We start from the raw sequence: 6,833 nt of genomic DNA, 5'->3' as shown, positions 1-6,833 counted from the left end.
CAGTCATATGATCATGCCAGCATTCACCATTTAAACCATATATGATATATTTTATTGTTATCTTGGTATAATGTTGGGCTCACTGTAAATAATCTAAGATTAATCTTTCTGCCATTTGAAAGAAGTTATTCTCTTTATTTTCACATTGTTTTTTTATTCATTTCCACTCACGCAGACTTGTAAACAGCTTCTCTCTGTATCAGAAGATTCAAACAGATCACAAATGCAATAAAAAAGCAAATTAGTTCCTTCTTATGTGTTCAAGGAATTTGTGAATGGATTTCTGGAAAAATCATCTACAAATAAGTAAAAATTTCCTAAATTAAATGTATTTAACCTGGATTTGAGTAGGTAAATTAGATAATTTGCCAATGGAATGAGTGTTTTTACTCTTAAAATAAGATAGTTAGATAATATGCACATTAAATAAGACAATTGAATTGTCTTTTCTTATTTTAAATCTAAATTGTCTTGTTCCATTGGCAAAATATCTCTTTTATCTCATTTAAGTTGCCTCTGTTACTCTGTCAGTCTGCTGTTCACAGGTCACTGATAACTGGGGATCAGTTATCATATCTCTAAAAGATCAATGGATGAGACTTTCCTCCAATTTACATCAGTTCCTGCTTAATGTTAGTTAAAAAGGATGAAAGTGTCATGATCGGTTTATGAATCTGACCCACATGCAGAAATAACCACTCAGAGTACAAGTTTAACAGGTTTATTGAAGGAGAAACAGAGTAGGATCTGGTACTTAGGGAGCTGATGACCCAGAACTGTAAGTGAGAAGGGATGTTGAGATGTTAGTTTAGGTTCCGTGGGAATCTAGGAAGCTCTCAGATTTGCAAGTAGATAACTCACGTATGAGAGGGGCCTGTTAGTCCTTGAATCCAGGCTGTGTGGTAAATCCAGAGAAGGGTGCACAAGTTGGAGGGTGGACAGGTAAGACAAGCGTGGGACCCGGAGGAGTAATGGAGCGGACTGTCACTCGGATTTCCGATGGGTACTTGAACGGATCATGTGGAGGTTTACCCCTGCTCAGTGTGTACTCAGTAATCCTTCCAGGGGGAGAAGGTCCAGATTATCCAGTTACACAGGAAAGGCTTCCTGCCAAAGAGCAAAGACAAAAAACAAGATTAGACTCAGAGAAACAAAGCTTTGGTTAGACTTTGCTAATCTCAGCTTGGCTAGAGTACCCAAAACTGGCAAACCCTGCTGTTGAGGTAGTGACAGCCTGCTGCTCAAATACTCCTCCGGTAATGATCCAACAAGCCACAGGTGGGCAGGGAGGCGCAACGAGGAACAGGGCACCTCCTGGTGGTGGAGAGAGAAAAACACAAAAACAACCCACACAAACTAGATTCCTAACAAAAGTAATTATATCAATACATTTCTCCTAATTGTCTTCCCTATTCATGTGAGTTTTTCAGATTTAAATGTTGCCTCATACTTTGACAGCATTTTGAATTTGCTTTAATACAACTGGATATAAAGTAGTTGAATTTTATAAGATAGAATAGAAGAAAATATATGGAAAAATCTCATCTCAGTCTCATTGGAATCTGCCTTTTTTGTACACTGTATTTTACACACTGAATTCCTTACACTGAATTTATATCTGGTTAAAATTTTCCTGCAAAAAATCAGCTGCAAAAAAATCGCCTGCAAAAACTTTGATTGCATATGTGTTGACCTTCGGGTGGACCTAGGCTAAAGCAATCTACACTCCTGCAATCAAGCAACTTCTAGCCAATGAAATGAGGTAATTTGATCACGTGACACAACAGTTGGGCATAGCTTTGTTCCAGGCTGAATGAAGCTGATGGGGAGTTTTTCTTTTTAAATATGGTAGATATGATTGCAAAACGTCAGATAGGTACTGATAGACATCCATTAGAGTTTTTCATCTAATCAGACAGGGTGAAATAACTGAGCCGATCACAGCTGGTGCGGCACGCCTGTCTGCCAAGGCTCTGGTTTGATACAGAGCCGCCAGCAGCAAACTTCCTTTTTTTCGGACAAAATTAGCTCATTTCATTGGCTAGAAGCTGCTTGAATGCATTGAGCGTCAATTGCTTTGGCTTGAGTTCACCAAAAGGTCAACACATTGGCAGGGGAATTATTTTAAAGCTATAGTATTGGAGCTGAATTTTTGCAGCTGAATTTTTTGCAGGTGAATATTTTTGGTATACAGAAAAAAAGCATATTCCAATGAGACTGTTTTACTTCTATAAAAATAGAATAGAATAAAAAAATGTCTATAATAATATCGTCCCACAATGGGGAAATTCTGGTGTTTACAGCAGGAAAAAGAGTATAGAAAAAAACGGTTTCACAAATGTGGACCTTAGAACAATGTATAGGATTAAAATAATAAAGAAGAGTTTGAAAAATGAACAAATTAAATACTGTACTGTAGAGTGTTTTAACAATACAAAAAACTGTGCATCTGGAGAATAAATAACCAACATACAGATATGGACATCTTTAAAGTAATTGATATTTGAAATAGCAGCAACATCAGAGATGTGTAAAAAGACAGCAGCATGTTATTTATCTGACTATTGTAGAAACTGCTAAATCAGCATGAATGTAAAACCGTATTGAGATTTTGGGAACAGTTATGGTTATAAAGTCTTATAGCTGCTGAAGGATGGATTTTGCATCTTTTCATGCTGTAAAGTAAGTTTATAATTAAGTATTTATTGGGATATATCACATCCTTTAATACCATAACAGCGGGGGAGGATTTATAAGTATAAATCATGGCAGCCTATGTGTAATTCTGTAAATAATCCCATGTTCAACTTATAGGTAACGAGACGACGTTGTTGGATTGATGATTTGCTTCCACTTCTCATTCATACGCAATTAAACCCATGCAGGGGCAGAGCTAGATGGATTAGCCAATCATTGGCCACCCCTGTGGCCACCCCTGCCATGTATTTCCCTCTAATACATACAGTGGCAACAGTAGTACTCTCAAGTGGAATATTCAATACATTTACATTTTTTATACATAAACATTTACTTGACAACAAGTAATACAGGAGTATTCAGTGAAATCATAGATAAATAACTATTTTAATAAAAACTTAATAAATAATCCATTTATGTAGATATTAGTACTTGTAAATATATATATTTTTGCAGAATTATTATTGATAAATTTAACTAATGACAAAGGAAAAGATGTTCACCCCAGAACTCAAACCTGAAATAATTGTATACACTATACCTTTTAACTAGGAAGCTGTTTAAATATATGCATCTATTTTTTTATTTTTAGCTAAGGCTGTGGGAAAGGATATTTTGTCTTTAGTTTTTCATTTTCCTGTTGGAACAGTGTAGATTGACCCTGAGGTTCTGGTGCCAATCCACTTTCGGCCACCCCTCAACATACATTGGTTATTGCCTGGCCACCCATATAAAAACTCTTCTGGCTACGCACCTGGACAGCCCTGGTTTTACGCCTGTATGATTTAACCCCTTACACGCCTTAACATCTTCAAAAATAAAATCTGCCCATTTCACCAGAGGGGCTCCATTTTTATTAAGATAATATAGGGGGAAAATGCATTCCATCTCAGCTCAGTACAGGTAATTTTTTATTTTATTTTTTTAAAGGAATAGTACACCCAAAACATGATTAGCCTTCATTTTCTACTCACCCCCATGCTGAACAACACTCTGGAGTACTTTTTTGATATCTCAAATGCATCTGGAGATCTGGGAGGCTTCTTGCTGTCTGCTGACATTCAAATAATGGAGGTCTATTGTGCCCGAGACAGAAAGGTCCATAAAAGTCCACAAAAACGTTTCAATATTCCTCCATACTGGTCGTCCAATGTATTCCAAGTGTCCTGAGTTGGTAGCATCCAGAATTTACTCGAAACGAAGTCATTTAGAATGTTTTTAGAGCATAAACAGTAGTGTATAGGATTTCCTGAAAGCGCGCGCCGGCGCGTTCATGACGCTACGGAAGCCGGCAGACCAAACCAGATGAAAGTGCGCATTCAGCGTCTGCTCTTCCAATAATGCAAGCGTAGAAGAAGAAATGTGCCGTTTACCTGTGCAAAGAAAGAAACAACGAAAGAAAAATGTCTGAGGACTTCAGTGTTGAGGAAGAGCATGAGTTCTTTGCCGAGCTGAATGCGCTGGTTTGGTCTGCCGGTTTCCGTAGACTCGTGAACGCGCATGTGCGCGCTTTCAGGAAATCCTATACACTACTGTTTATGCTCTAAAAACATTCTAAATGACTTCGTTTCGAGTAAATTCTGGATGCTACCCACTCAGGAAACTTGGAATACATTGGACGAGCAGTATGGAGGAATATTGACACGTTTTTGTGGACTTTTATGGACCTTTCTGTCTCGGGCACAATAGACCTCCATTATTTGAATGTCAGCAGACAGCAAGAAGCCTCCCAGATCTCCAGATGCATTTGAGATATCAAAAAAGTACTCCAGAGTGTTGTTCAGCATGGGGGTGAGTAGAAAATGAAGGCTAATCATGTTTTGGGTGTACTATTCCTTTAAGGCTCATGGGATGATTCTGTTTCTTTAAGACCGCGGTTCTCAAAGTGTGTGGCGCGACCCACTGGTGGGGAATTGAGACGTGACAGGTGGGGCGCGCCAAGTTCCGGTGTGTGTGTGTGTGTGTGTGTGTGTGTGTGTGTGTGTGTGTGTGTGTGTGTGTGTGTGTGACTATAAATGTAGAACGTGTGAGAGCAAACTGTCCTTATAGCTGTATGCACTGGCGTGTTCAGGGAGTGGCCTTGGGTGGCACAGGCCACCCCTGAAATCTGATTGGCCACCCCAAGTGCCACCCCAAAATTTTAAAATATGATTGGCTATATGCCCAGTCAGAGGCGGGCCACTGCACTGAACGTAAAATGCGCTCTTGTTTTGATTTGAAGTTGAAGAAGACGCGAAGAAGACGTTGATGAACCTACAGGTGAATACTCCAGTCTATCAGAAAGCAGCACGTCTCTGGCGCGACGTTGGGAAATATGTGAGTAGCCTACATTTTACTACACTTACTGTGCCTGTAGTTAGAAGCTGTAACGGTAATAAGCTAAACATGCTAAACTGTCTTGTTTTATTTGTTTTATTGTAATTGGCACACGGCTGTCGTCTCCTCATCTCGTTAGAAAACACTGTTTTGACTGTCAACGATGCTAACGCTAACATTTAGCTATTCTGTACTGAGTAAAACTGTTATATTAGACCCCTATAACATCATTTACATTTCATTTTCATTCTTGTGTGTACACAATTATTTATTGTACAACATACTGTATAAGAATGTCGTGCATTATGGGACTATTACAGTATGAAAAGAAGTCAGAATATTAAAGATTTCTTCGCAAGGAAGAAATCTAAGATAGAGCCAGAGCAGGGGCAGAGCAGTCAGGCACAGGATGAGAGCCAGCCTTCAGCCTCAGCTGTACACATTGGTATGTGAAATCCTGATAGTTCAAGTTTGTTCTCATGTTTGAACTTACTAATTTGGTTTGATTGTACCATACCTCTTAGTTTACTTAGGAAAGGCTGATTGTATTATCATTCTAATCACAGCTTATGTATTATTATAGAGTCACCCTCAACATCACATACACATCAGGGTACGTATGAATTTACCTTCTTTAAATAATTATGTGCATTGATTCGAACTGAGATATTTCAAATATACTACAGTGTCATATACTGCCATTAAGTGTGTAGACAATTTTTAAACAATACTGGTGTGAAAAGCCTAAATGTGGCAAGTTGAAATATATTTAAATTAATAAAATCTCTGTATTGCTACAGGTGTGTCCAGTGCTGAGGCTCTTGCAGGCCATCCACAGGGGGATAGTGGTGTGGGAGCCTCTTATAGCCAGCCGGGACCTATTGGTATGTCTTAACAATTCATTTTTCATATGAAGTATAATATACTTAGGCACATTTTCATTCTAATGACAACCTATGTGTTATTGCAGAATCAGGTGAAGATTCTTCTGATGAGGGCCCTTCACCATCACACATGCAGCATAGTATGTATGCTTTACCTTTTTTCAAATTAAAGGTACACTATGCAACCGGTGTTGATTTTCCAGCGAGGCTCCCCCCAGAGGGCGAAAGTAAAAGTGCACTGTTGTAAATATGCTCAGCTGTTCTCCTGGTTTCTCCGTCAAGCCAGGCGCGGTTGTTTTGAGCTTAGCAGACAGGCGAACGCAACGAATGACTAAGCATCTGACGCACGTGACGCGCAGCAAACGTGCTGCTGCTCGAGATGGAAGAATTGAATTTTTGCTGCTCGACGCGCCACGTCAACCAATCAGAGAAGCTGATTTGGGAGCTGGCAGGGAGAGAGACACAGCGCTGATGATCAGAGTGCTATGATCACTCCTCTTAAACGCCTAAATTAACTTAAAATGCAGAAATCTGCCGGCAGAATATGTTCGCTTTTATTATCCTGCTGCCTGCAGTTTGGATTATTTAGATGAAAAACACCTACCAGCTGCCGCGGTGAACAGCGAGGAGGCGACCCGGCCAGAGGCTGCTGATGAAGGGATTCCTACTGTCGGCGCACTGCTGGTATGTGGGGGTCTGAGCGACTCCGACAGAAAAAATATTGAAGGCAGGATAATAATCTGAATGAACTGACGGCACTGATTACGTTTTCAGGTGTATTTTCTCACTTAAAAACATATTAAAACTACTTTATTCCCACTGATCACAGCAAATATAGTTGCAAGGCAGAGAAAGGATAGTGAAGCTCCGCCCAACGCGCCTCAGACACACTTTTGCACCGCGCAGCCAGAGCAGCAAAGCTGCTACAGCCGCGCG

This window comes from Cyprinodon tularosa, unplaced genomic scaffold (assembly GCF_016077235.1).
Source record: "Cyprinodon tularosa strain WSP-4 unplaced genomic scaffold, ASM1607723v1 ctg666, whole genome shotgun sequence".
Classification (NCBI taxonomy): domain Eukaryota; kingdom Metazoa; phylum Chordata; class Actinopteri; order Cyprinodontiformes; family Cyprinodontidae; genus Cyprinodon; species Cyprinodon tularosa.
Note: the sequence above shows the minus strand (reverse complement) of the source record.